General features: G+C 43.1%; 1 protein-coding gene across 2 annotated transcripts in view; it reads right to left on the bottom strand.

Moving 5' to 3' along the window:
* Positions 1-13,747, bottom strand: part of EML1 (EMAP like 1) — a 174,008-nt gene that overhangs the window by 134,458 nt on the left and 25,803 nt on the right. The window contains exon 1 of one of the 2 annotated variants that reach the window (XM_032345247.1): positions 7,963-8,358. The exons of the other annotated variant lie outside the window; for it this stretch is intronic. The gene's annotated coding sequence lies outside the window, so the exon portion shown is untranslated. Of the gene's footprint in view, positions 1-7,962; positions 8,359-13,747 lie in introns of those variants that run through there. 2 annotated transcript variants of the gene reach the window in all.

Genomic DNA, 13,747 nt, shown 5'->3' with positions numbered 1-13,747 from the left:
AAAGGAAGTAGACTGAGCATGTTCTTCTGAAGCTCTTCACACCCACAGGCAGAGATGACAGAAGGGGAGCCCATCCATGGAACCGCAAGCTGGGGACCAGGACAAGACATGTCAGGGCTCACGTACCCGCAACAAAGTGCAGCTAAGGCCAGTAAGGGTGGGGCAACCAAAGAAGCACCCCATTTGCTACCACTGAGCCCCCCCAACACACAAAGAGTCAAGCATGGGCAGCACCACCACCTATGGAAATGAGAGGCACAGAAGTATTGGCCAAAAGTATGCTTAGGAAGCTGATACGGACAGAACTGTGTGTCCTCAAATTCCTGAGGCCCTAACCTGAGTGGCTATGTGTGCAGATAGGGCTCTAGGAAGTAATTAGGGTCAAATGAGGTCATGATGGTGGGCCCTAATCTGGTAGGATTGGAAGCTTTATAAAGGAAGATCTCTCTCTGCCCACCACCCTCTCCAACTCCGTCATGTGAGGACACCATGAGAAGACCACTGTCAGCAGCCAGGAAGCGCCCCCTCCCACCCACAGGAACCAGCATTGCTGGCACCCTGATTTCGCACTTCCAGCCTCCAGGACTGGGAGCAAATAAATTTCTGTTGTGTAAGCCCCTCTGCTTGTCAAGGTGTTTTGTTATTGCAGCCCAAGGTGACTTTGATAAAAGCAGTTAGACCCTTCCTGATGCCCTTCTTCTCTCTGCAGAAGGTTGGAAGTTTAATCTCTGCAACAGGGGAACTAAGGGGTTCTCTACACCAATGGATACCAGGGGGCACCATCCTCAAAAGGAGAAAGAATCCATTGCCTAAGGCTGAATGAGAAGCCATCACCCCAATTTCTTCCCACCCTCGGCTCTGAGAATCTGGGCAGCCAAGTATCTGCTCTTCAGAGCAGAGTATGGGAGATCCTACTTCAGGGAATATGACAGACTCAGGAAAAGACCTGGAGGTGGGGAAGGTCAGAAATCACAGGGAAGTCTCTCTTGTTGATAAGTCTCATCAGTGGACTTGAGAACATATAAAAGGATAAAAGGAGGGGGATATGAGGAAAGAGACAATATGGAGAACAGAAGAAAATAAAACAATCATCAACATTCTCAATGATCCAAGTTATTGCAGCTGCAAGATGAGGACAAGGTGGTAGAGTCAGATGATAAAAGAGAGTTTTAGGGAATTGAAGTATTACCGCAGAAATAAGATGTGCATAGAAGAGGCTAAATAGAGTTAAGGAAATCTCCCCCCAAAATAACACAAAAAGATAAAGCAATGTAGAATGTAGGGGGGAAAATCTAGTAATCCTATTGGAAAATTCAGTGTCTAAAAACAGGAATTTCAGAAAGCAAAAACAGAATTAGAGAAATCATCAAAGAAATAATTCAAGAAAAAAATCCCAGGACAAAGGAACAGAGATTCCTAGTTTGGAAGGACCTACTACATGTGCAACACAGTGGAGAGAGAGAAAACCAAGTTTCTACCCTAAGACACTCTAGAACATGGGGGATAAGGAAATCATCCAGAAAACTCCCAGGGTGAACAAAGGGTCTCAGACAAAGGATAGAGAACCAGAATGGATTTACTTGGATTTCCAAGTAGCAATGCATAGCGCTCATTACCTGCTGATGATAAAGAAATGCAAAAAGTTGAGTCTTGGAGGGCTGCTTGTTTTCAACCTATGATCACAGGCCCAGACAAACCAGCAGATCAGGTGTGTGAGTAGACTCAAGTTATTTTCAGTCCTGCAAGCTCTCAAAACTTAGCTCCTGTGTGCCTCCATTCTCAGGAAGCTACTGCAGGATGTGGTCTAGCAAAACAAGGGAGTTGCCAAGAAAGAAAAACATATAGGATCCAAACAACAACAACGATGACAATAGGGAATCAGATCCGGCAGAGAGGTGAAAGGAACCCCCAGGAAGATGGGACAAGAGATCTCAAGACATCAGCTGTTCCATGCACAGTATCTGTCGTGCTAGTAGGTAGCCAGTCAGATGCCTGCCTGAGGACGGAGGTACTGGAGAAATGACACCAAGAAGATGGAACTGGAAACTACTGAGAGGAGATTTACCCAGAAGCTGGAGTATTTGGGAATGACTTAGTGATAGATACATGTAAAACCAAAGACAGTTAGTTATTCCAGTAAAACAAACAAACAAAAAAACATAGAAGAAAGGAAATTCAATCATATACTACACGGCTTAACCATGGAAAGCATTTCATCATCAGAATAATATAAACACATAGTGATCAAATAAAAAATAATGACATGACATAAACTTAACCAAGGAGGTAAAAGACTGATACTCTGAAAACTATAAAACACTGATGGAAGAAATTGAAGATGACCCAGACAAATGGAAAGATATTCCATGTTCATGGATTGGGGAAACCGATATTGCTAAAATGCCCGTACTACCCAAAATGATCTACAGATTCAATCCAGTCCCTATCAAAGTACCAATAACACTTTGCACAGAACTGGAACAAATAATCCTAAAATTTGTGTGGAACCACAAAAGATGCCAAGTAGCCAAAGCGATCTTGAAAAAGAATAAAACTGGAGGTATTACAATTCCAGATTTCAAGATATACGACATTGTTGTCGTAATCAAAAAAGTTTAGGGGGCACCTTGGTGGATCATGCAGTTGGGCATCCGATTCTTGATTTCTGCTCAGGTCATGATCTCAGGGTCATGGGATTGAGCCCCAAGTGGGACTCTGTGCTCAGTGGGGAGTCTGCTTGGGATTCTTTCCCTTCCTCTGCCCCTATCGCCACACATGCTTGCTCTTTCTCTCTCTGTCTCTCAAAAATAAATCAATCTTTAAAAAAAAAGTTTGGTACTGACACAAAAATAGACATATAGATCAAAGGAACAGAATAGAGAGTCCAGAAATAAATCCATGCTTATATGGTCAATTACTTTATGACAAAGGAGGCAAGAGCATACAATGGGGAAAAGTCTGTTCAGCAAATGTTGGGAAAACTGGACAGCTATGAGCAGAAGAATGAAGCTGGACCAGACACAAAATAAACCCCAAATCGCTTAAAGACCTAAATATGAGACCCAAAACCATAAAATTCCTAGAACACATAGGTAATAATCTTTTTGACATCAACCATAGAAACATTTTTCTAAATATGACTGCTCTGGCAAGGGAAACGAAAGCAAAATTCAACTATTGGGATTACACCAAAATAAAAAGCTTCTGCATAGCAAAGGAAACCATCAACAATGTATAAAGACAACCTATTGAATGGGAGAAGATACTTGCAAATGATGTATTCAGTAAAGGGTTAGTATCCCAAATATATAAAGAACTGATACAACTCAAAACCAAAAAAACAAATAATCCCATTAAAAAATAGAGAGAAAATAAGAAGACATGAAGGGACTTTTTTCCAAAGAAGACATATGGATGGCCAATAGGTACATGAAAAGATGCTAAGCATCACTCCGCATCAGAAAAATGCAAATCCAAACCACGATGAGAGATCACCTCACACCTGTCAGAATGGCTGGAATAAAAAACACGAGAAACAAGTGTTGCCAAGGATGTGGAGAAAAAGGAAACTGTGCACTGTTGTTGGGAATGCATACTGATAGGCTTACTGTGGAAAACAGCATGGAGATGCTTGCAAAAAAATTAAACATTGAACTAGTATACAGCCTAGTAATTCCACTACTGGTTATTTACCCAGAGAAAACAAAAACACTAATTCACAAAGATGTATGCGACCCTATGGTTATTGCAGCATTATTCATTAACAGCCAAGATACAGAAACAGCCCAGGTGTCCACCAACAGATGAACCAGAAGAGGTAAGATATATTCTTATATTTATGCACCCATAAAAAAGAACAGAATCTTGCCATTTGCAACAACATGGATGGGTCTAGAGGGTATAATGCTAAAATAAGTGAGAGAAGGAAAATACCAGATTTTACTCATATGTGAAATTTAAGCAACAAAACAAATGAAAGAAAAAAGAGGCAAAAACTCAGACTCTGACTATAGAGAACAAATTGATGGTCGGGGGTGGAGGTGAAATAGGGGAAAAGGATTAAGAATATACTTATCATGGGGCGTGTGGGTGGCTCAGGTGTTTAAGCATCTGCCTTCAGCTCAGGTCATGATCCCAGGGTTCCGGGATCGAGCCCCACCTCAGGCTCCCTGCTCAGGAGGGGTTCTGCTTCTCCCTCTCCCTTTGTCTGCTGCTCTGCCTACCTGTGCTCTCTCCTTCTGTCTCTGTGTCAAATAAAGAAATAAAATCTCTTTAAAAAATAAAATACACTTATGATGAACACTGACTTATGCATAGAATCGTTGAACCATTACATTATACTCCTGAAACTAATACGCCACTATGTTTTTTATACTTGAGTAATAATACTAATAAATTACGGCATGACTACTACACTGGATAGAGGGGGAGGAGTGTGTGTGGACGTGTGGGTGTGTAACGAGCCGCGTAAATGAGAGCTAGGTCTTCATCCTCCTGAACCTTCATTCCTGAACCTAGAAGATCAGGAAGAATCAGGATACCCATGCTATTTCAAGAAAGATAAATGCATACCAAAAGGAAGAGATACAATATTTGGAAGTAGCAGTTACATCTGGGAGGTTCGAATGTGGGGATAGCAGGAGGGAGCTAATTGCCCCCTTTTTTTTTTTGTATTAAACCTTGTAAATCTACCTGGTTTTTAAAAATATGTGCACTATGGCTTTAATGAACCGAAGTTAATTTTAAAAACTAATGTGCATTTTAATCTAACTTCGAGAGCTTCAATTTGTGTATTTGTTCTTTAGTTTGTTTGTTTGCTCGTGTATTCATTCTACAGACATTTACTGGGAACCTTCTTCTGAAAGTCAGGTGCTGTAGCAATGAAGGTGCCAACTCCTGCCCTTAAAGGAACTTCCTTTTTAATAAGAAAACATCAAAGAGGTTAAAGATTTATGTGTCTTTTTACTTTGTTTTTACATAGTAGGTGGGTTTCTGAAGAACTCTAATTCTTGCACTTGAAAACTGGCGGAAGGCTTGGGACAATGTAGTTGGAGTTTCCAGTAAGAAGGGCCTTCTAGTAAACCTGCCAGGAAAAAAAATCCCCATAGTGTGTCAATGTGTAGGCTCCTATTTTTAATATATTGGCCACTCTGACAAGAAATAGAGGTGTTGGCAGGAAAGGTAGTTTGAGAACAAATTTATGGCCAACATATAGCCATTTGGGAAGAGAGGGATTAATTTATGACCAATATTACGAATGACAACAACTTAGAATTCATTTATATACCATATACTGTGATGTGGTTCTTAATTACATGATTATGTGCATTTTTGATGATGTCATTTACTGATTAAAAACTAACCATATCCGATGAATGGGATAATGACATGTTCATCTAGACGTCATTTGGATTCTGCAGTAATTAATTTCACAGGTTTTTACACTTTCTCTACTTAAAACAGATAGGACTTCCCTCTTTTCAGTTCCAACTATGAGGACCTCAAGGACACACTTTTCTACATATTTAATATATGAACAGCTGTTTTATCTGCTAAGATTTTATTTTTGCCCAAAGGACATTTTATTGCACCAAATTACAGCAGCAGGAAATATTCTTAAAAGATAGCCATAGTTTGGGAAAACCATCTGTTTCAAATGGAAGAGTAAAAACATAAACTGCACCATGCAAATTTGCTAAGAGACACTTTCTCCCAAATGCTACCTTTTGTGCGATGACTATAATGTCCTGGACCGATCTACAAATGTTGTGTTCAAAATCTTTGTTGCTACCCCAGCACCGCCTTTATGTGGGAAACAGCAGAGGCTCAGAAGTTAGACCCCTGTTTTAGGCATGCCTCCCAAATTGGTCCAAAAATGATATTCAACGAAGTACATCCCATGGTAATGGAAATGTATCCTCCAAGCATGGCCAGGTTGGTCTGCTAAAATGCAGCTCGAATGCCATCGCCACCCTGCTCAGAAGTCCCCAGAGACCCCCCACTGCCTGGAGACCGAAGAGTAGCCCGACCTGCCAACTGATGTGATGGGTTCAAGTCAGACCCTCCAGTGGGGAGTCTAGCACGTCTGCGCACGCCTCAGCCTGCTCACCTGTGACATGAAACCCTTCATTCTCGGGGTACACACCCACTCTGTTCCATCTCAGACTTCATGCTGTTTCTTCTCGTTGCTCCCTGCGACAGACTGAATTTTGTCCCCCAATTTCCTACATGGGAGCCCTAACCCTTGATGCACCCTCATTTGGAGAGAAGGAGGGACTCAAGGTTAAATGAGGTCACGGGGTAGGGCCCTCATGTGACAGGACTGGTGTCCTTCTAAGAAAAGGAAGACACCAGAGCTTTCTCTCTTCTCCATGTGAGCATGCGATGGGAAGGTGGCTATCTGAAGGACCGGAGAGAGTCTCCCCAGAAATCAGACTTGCCGGCACCTCCATCTTCACCTGCCAGAGGGCAAATCTCTGGAGTCTAAGCCCCCCAGGCTGTAGTATCATGTTACAACAGCCTAAACAGGCTGCGGATACACTGCATTTTCCCAGTCACCTTCTCTCAGGGGTCATCTCAGATGCTTCCCATTCTGGGGACCCCTCCTTCCTCCTTGCCAGATGCCCCACCCCCTCCTCTGGGCCCCTGCGCCCCCCAGTGCCGTGGAGAGGAACTCCAGTGTGGGACCTTGTCTGGGTGCCCAGTGGGCTCTGCATTCTCTGAGAATCCAGACCAGATCCCTCCCGATGCTCCGTAATTAGAAAATGAATTTGCCATGGGCACACAGCCTCCTGGAACTTTACGAGCGGGCTGTGATGCTCTGCCTGTCTTAACACTGTGCCAGCAGGCTACGTTCCTAATTATATAACAGTATTAGAATATAAAAATGCATGTCAGTATGAAGAAAGGAACAACCTCTTTTTTTTTTTTTTTTGTATTTTGTAACTAGAAAATCTCTTTATGGTCACTGGACTCGTTTCCATTTTAAGCTAATTAGTAAATTGCATTTCTGGCTCTTTAACTGACTAGGTTAAATTTAGCTCATCTTTCCCCTTCAACTCAAGCTGTCAGTGGGATTTGCAATTAGAATTTTCGCTCTCAACTTTCTCCACCATTCAGGGGGATGCCAGCAACGTGCTCACCCCCACCCCCAAGCTCCCACCCCCTCTCCAGCCCTTTCTTTCTGCATCTACTCCTGACCCAAGGCTCCCCAAGGATGCACCAGGACAGCTCCTTACCCCTGAGCTTGTGGGTCACCCATGAGCAAGGCTGACATCCTTGGCTCGTCCCCACGAGCAGACAAGGTGTAAGTGGGCGGTCATGCAGCCGGCAGCCCGGCATAAAGATGGCCCAAAGGACTTCGTGAACTCTGCAATAGCCGGTATGGCCGGGCCTGCAGCAAGGGCCTGGAGGCCCTGATGTGTCTGGCAGGAGCCCTTTCCTTGCTGGACATGGGGAGGTCGGAGGGTCCCTGGAAGGAGGCCGGGTGGCAGGACAATAGAGTGCACTCAGCGGGAGACTGCAAGAAGAGGCAGCCTTCCAGCAATACGGAGCGGTACAGAAATGTCCTGAGTCCTAACAAGTACTTGAATCTTAACAATCGCGACGGCCAAACCAGGTGCATCAGCTGACTCCAGGCCCTGCCAGGACCCCGCGGCAAAGAGCAGGGATGGGTGCTAGGCCGTGCCCACATGGCTGGCTCTGATGACCAGACCCTTTCTGAGGGCAAGGGAAAGTCCTCCACCCCTAGAATCCCACCCTGTCGCTTCCAAGCCCTCTGTTCTTTGCTTGGAGCTCTGCCTCACTCCATCCCTCCAACCCTGGCCCCTCTTAGCCCCGCGAACGGCTCTTCCCCGACCCAAGCTCTTCCTGCCCACCCCATCCACCCTGGGCATGGTTCAGAGGCCCAGTACCCCAGCCCTCAGCAGGACGGCCTGAGGTTGGGAGGGAGAAGATGCTCACCCAGTCTTTGCGAAGAAGAAAGACACCTGGCCAGTTCTTCCCAGCGGGAGCCCCTGGCTGCCCCTCCTCCAAGGGGGCTAGGAGGCAGAGACCAGCCTCAGGAGCAGAGTGCCGTTATCCTGCTTCTCTCGTCGTCATTAAGTAAGATGGGCTGGTGATTTCCAAGCAGAGAGGCATCCATTATGCAAGCACTAATGGGGCTCTGGGCCTCCCAAGCGGCTGGGAGCAGGGCGGGTCTGCGGGGGCGGGGGGTGGCGGGAGCACACCCACCTGGCCTGGCGGGGTCCTCTTCCCATCCCTGTCTCTGTTCTCCGCCACAAGGCCCTGCGTATCTGGGTGGTGGCAAGTAGGGCAGAGAAAGCCACCCCAGGGGACGGGCGGCAGTTAGTGAAATGAGCTCAGTGATCTGGGGAGCCTACGGAGCACAGATGGGATCTGGGAGCAAGCGCTGCGTCTGCAGTCAGAGCTACTAGGAATTTTGGTGAATTTTCTGCGGAAAAACTGGAAAACATTTTCTCTTTTTCAGGTGTGGGACCCTGGGCAAATGTCCACCCTGTTCTGGGCCTGACACAAGAGGGAAGGGGATTCTGAAACCTCCCAGTGCCTTTCTAGTCCCGCCTCCTGTGTCCCTGGCTGGATCACAGGCCCCCAAACACCCCACCATGGAGTGCGTTTTCATGATGCGCAGAATGAATTTGACTTCAGTTCTCTGCCTTGTTCTGAGATGGTCTAGCTGATGTTTTGTGATTTTTTTTTTTTAACGAAATGATGGCTTGAGTAGATGGTCATTATTTTTAAATGTCCTCATTTAGTGAAATAAAAAGTTTACACCGTTATGTTGCTGCCTTGTGGGGTCAGGGCCATGCAAGCAAAAGCCTGTGAATGACCTGTAGCAGCAAACCGTGGACCCTGGAGGACTCTTACTTTGGGTTTTGGTCACTGCAGAACCTAGGGTAGGGGCAGGGGTGGAGGGGGAGGGGAGGGGACACAGATGTTCACCCATCTGTGAGAACGTCCATTACGACGACCCTGCTCCCAGGATGTTCAAAAACTGGGGCGGGGGAGGGGAGACCTCTTGCATTTTTTTCAATGAGCTCTTCTAGTAAGAGCACCTGCCCCTTGCCTGCCAGACATTAGAGAACCATGGGTCAAACTGTAGGTCGTGACCCACTCTTAGCTCATGAAATCAATTTAGCAAGGGACTGAAACCAGCATTTTTTAAATGAAATACCATGAAGCAGAGCAGAAAATATCAGAGTATATCATGTGTAAACATGGAGTAGGGTAAGTATTGATTCAGAAACTATTTGTTTTAAATATCTAGTCAAATATACATGTATTTGACTATATATTCAAATATATTAATATATTCAAATATACACATATATTCATACACACATGCATATATATGTTTTCATCTTCTGCATGGAGGAGTAAATTCCTCACAAACCAACCTTCCCACAGACAATGTCTACAAATAAACAAACTATGGACAAAATAGCAAAAACAACATCTTGAGGGTCCTGGAGAGTAAACATAGGCAGGTGGGTTTTGGAGAAACATTAAAACCTAGAAGAGGGGTTCCTGGGGGGCGGGCAGTCAGTTAAGCAACTGCCTTTGGCTCAGGTCATGATCTCAGTGTCCTAAGATCCACATCAGACTCCCTACTCAGTGGAAATTCTGCTTCTCCCTCTGCCCCTCATTCTGTTCATGCTCTCTCTCTCTCATTCAAATAAGTAAATAAAATCTTTTTTTTTTTTAACCTATAAGAATCAACCCACATAGGGCAATTTCCCATTTTTGTGGCTTTTCCCTGGAGGCAGGCACATTTGTGATGGGGGGACAGGGTTGTAGATTTCAGTAGGAAGCCTATTGTCCCTCTGGACTGAGGAACCAGAAGATGGAGGCTTGGACAACCAAAGTGGCTGGATAGTGGGGAGGAACCCTATAATGGCGAGAGCCAGAGAAGGAGTACATAAAATTGTGTGTGTTAACTCTGCCCAAGTTTCTGGCCAACCTCCAAACCACACAGGCGTGTGGCACATTAAAAGCAGCTTAAACTAGAATCTGGGCTCCCACCCACCACAAGTGTTTGAATCTAACCAAGTTAGTTCCTGCTGAAACAAAAACATCAACCATCTTCAAAACAATGTCACCAAATCCAGAGTTTCTACAACAGAACACCCATAATGTCCAGAATACAATCCAAAATTACTCTGTATAGGCAGAGCCAGGAAAATGCCACCTATTCTCAAAAAAAAAAGTCAATCAATGGAAACCAACCTTAAAATGACCCGGATATTGGAATGATTAGATGAGATCTTTAAAGCAGCTATTATAACAATATTCAGTGAGGTAAAGAAAAGTATGTTCTGGGCACCTGGGTGGCTCAGTGGGTTAAAGCCTCTGCCTTCGGCTCAGGTCATGATCTCAGGATCCTGGGATCAAGCCCCACGTTGGGCTCCCAGGGAGCCTGCTTCCTCCTCTCTCTCTCTCTCTCTGCTGCCTCTCTGCCTACTTGTGATCTCTGTCTGTCAAATAAATAAATAAAATCTTTAAAAAAAACCAAGAAAAGTATGTTCTGACAAAGAAAAGATAGGATGTCTCAACCAAGAGATATAAAATATGAAAATGAACTAATTGGCCTCATTATTCATAATAGTTAAAAAGTAGGAAAAAAATCCAACTGATGAGTGGGTTAACGAAATGTGGTATATTCATGCAATGGAATATTATTCAGCCATTAAAAAAATGAAGCAGTGGTATAGGCTACCACATGAATAAACCTTGAACATATTCTTAAGTGAAAGAAACCAGACATAAAGACCACATATTTTATGATTCCATTATAGGAAATTTCTATAATAGGAAATATATATAGGAGATTTCTATAAAGACAGAAAGTAGATTAGTAGTTGCCAGCACCTGGAATGAAGAGGGAATGGGAGTGATTACCAATGAATATTGTGGGTTTTTTGGGAGTAATGAAATGTTTTAGAATTATGTAGTGGTGACGTTTGTACAATTTTGTGCACATACTAAAAAACCTCTGAATTATACATTTTAAGTTAATCAAATGAAAATTTCAGAACTGAAAACCACGGTATTTGAAATGAAAAAATTCACTGGACTCAGAATGAGAAGGAAAAATAATCTATAAACTTGAAAAGGGATGAATAAAAATTTTCCAATCTGAAAGAGAGAGAGAAAATAAAGACAATAAAACAGTGCCTCAAGGACAGTAAAGCAATATCAGAGGTTTAAGAATTCCAGAGGAAAGGAAGAGAACAGGGTGGAAAATGTTATCTGAAGAAATAATAGCTGAAAACTTCTCACACTTGAAGAAAAACACAAATTAAAATTTCAAGAGACTCAGCACATCTGAATAGGATAAAGAAAGCTATGTCTGGGACACATCACAAAACACTGCTGGAAACTAGATCAAGGCAACAGCTGGAAAGCAGACAGAGGAAAAACCATGCATTATATACAAGGAAATCAATCGTTGAATGACTGCAGACATCTTGTCGAAAACCATGGAGGCCAGAGGACAGTGGAACAACAGCTTTAAAGTGTTGAAAGAAAAAAATACTATCAACCCAGAAGTTTATATCCAGCAAAAGTATTCTTCAAGAATAAAGATAAAATAAAGACACTTTATTTTATTTTTTAAAATATTCTATTTATTAATTTGACAGACGGAGATCACAAGCAGGCAGAGAAGCAGGCAGAGAAAGAGGAGGAAGCAGGCTCCCTGCTGAACAGAGAGCCCGATGTGGGGCTCGATCCCAGGACCCTGGGATCATGACCTGAGCCAAAGGCAGAGGCTTTAACCCACTGAGCCACCCAGGTGCCTCAAATAAAGACATTTTAAAATAAAGGAAACTTCGGTCACTCATGCCCACCAGACCTGTGCTACAAGATATGCCAAAGGAAGTTCTTCGGTCTGAAGGCAAAGGAAGAAGGAGAACATCTCAGATTTTCATGAATGAATGAATGAATGGCATCAGAAATAGCAAATACAAAAGACCATTTTCCTCTTTACTTAAAAAATTATCCATTTCTGGGGTGCCTACATGGCCCAGTTGGTTAAGTGTCTGACTCTATTTTGGTTAAGCTCAAGACCTCAGCTTAACTGAGTATGAGTTGTGAGTTTGTGAGGTCATGAATTTGAGTCCTGTGTCTGGCTCCATGCTCAGTGCAGAGCCTGCTTGAGATTCTCTTTCTCTCCCCCTTCCCTCCATCCCTCCCCCTGCTCTCTAAATAAATAAATAAAAATATAAAGAAAATTACCCGTTTCTGTCTGAAGCAAAAATTTTAACACCGTCTTGTGGAATTCATAATTGATACAACTATAATACATATTACAATGGCAACGTAAGGATGATGGGAATGAGGATAAGTGCACCAAATGGTTGCAAGATTCTTACATTTTATGTGAATCACCCAACTTTAACCTGAAGCATAAGTGAAAAATTAAGATGTATGTTATAATCCCCAGAATGATTACTAAAAAGACAGAGTGCGAAGAGGTGTAGCTAAAAAGTCAATGGGTAGATTAAAATGGAATTTCCCAAAATATTCAAATAATTCCCAAAAAGAGCATCCAGGTGATTTAATTGGTTAAGCACTGGATGCTTGATTTCAGCTCAGATCATGATCTCAGGGTCATGGGATCGACCCTTGCATCTGGCTCTGCACTCTGTGGGGAGTCTGTTTCAGGATTCTCTTTCTCTCTGCCCCATCCCCCATTCACTTGAGCTCTCTCTCTCTAAAATAAATACATAAATCGGTAACTAAATAAATAAATCTTTAAAAAATGAGCAGGAAAGGTGAATAAGAGAAATTAAAAACAGAGGTGACAAAGGGGAAATAAAAAATAAATTATGTTAAGTGGGAACAGACAACCACTCCAGTCAGAAGGCAGAGGTTACTAGAATGGGACAAGAAGTGAGACACAGGTAAACATATATGTCTACCAGAGACCCATTTTAAATATGAAGTCTCACATTGACAGAAAGTAAATGGGTTGGAAAGGATGCAACATGCCAGTTGTAGGTATGACCAGGTTGGAGTAGCTCTATCAATACCAGGCAAAATGGGCTTCAGGACAGAGAATATCACTTGAGTTGAAGAGAGACACCATCTAAAGATGAAAGAGTCAAAAGAAGACATACCCATAATAAAGGTGTCTGAGCCAACTAGAGCCTCAAAGCAAGACTGACAGTTCTAAAAGGGAGAAATAGGGACTTGCAGCCGGTTCACTCAGTAGAGCGTGCAACTCTGGGTCTCGGGGTTGTGAGTTCAAGCCCCATATTGGGTATAGAGATGACTTAAAAATTAAAATTCTTTGAAAAAGTAACAAAGGGGAGAAATAGATAACTTCACAATCATACAAGATTTTAATATCCCTCTCTCAGCAATTTATAGAACAGTTAACCTTTTTTTTTTTTTAAAGATTTTTATGTATTTATTTGACAGAGAGAAATCACAAGTAGATGGAGAGGCAGGCAGAGAGAGAGAGAGAGGGAAGCAGGCTCCCTGCTGAGCAGAGAGCCCGATGAGGGACTCGATCCCAGGACCCTGAGATCATGACCTGAGCCGAAGGCAGCGGCTTAACCCACTGAGCCACCCAGGCGCCCCCAGTTAGACCATTTTTAAAAAAAATCAGTAATGACAGAGGATCCCAACGCATCTTGACCTAATTGATATTTATACATATGGGTTATGACATAAAATATATTACCTACTATGACTCATTTCTAAAAAAAAAAAAAAAGAGAGA

This window comes from Mustela erminea, chromosome 5 (assembly GCF_009829155.1).
Source record: "Mustela erminea isolate mMusErm1 chromosome 5, mMusErm1.Pri, whole genome shotgun sequence".
Classification (NCBI taxonomy): domain Eukaryota; kingdom Metazoa; phylum Chordata; class Mammalia; order Carnivora; family Mustelidae; genus Mustela; species Mustela erminea.
Note: the sequence above shows the minus strand (reverse complement) of the source record. Positions and strands in the feature narration are given on the sequence as shown.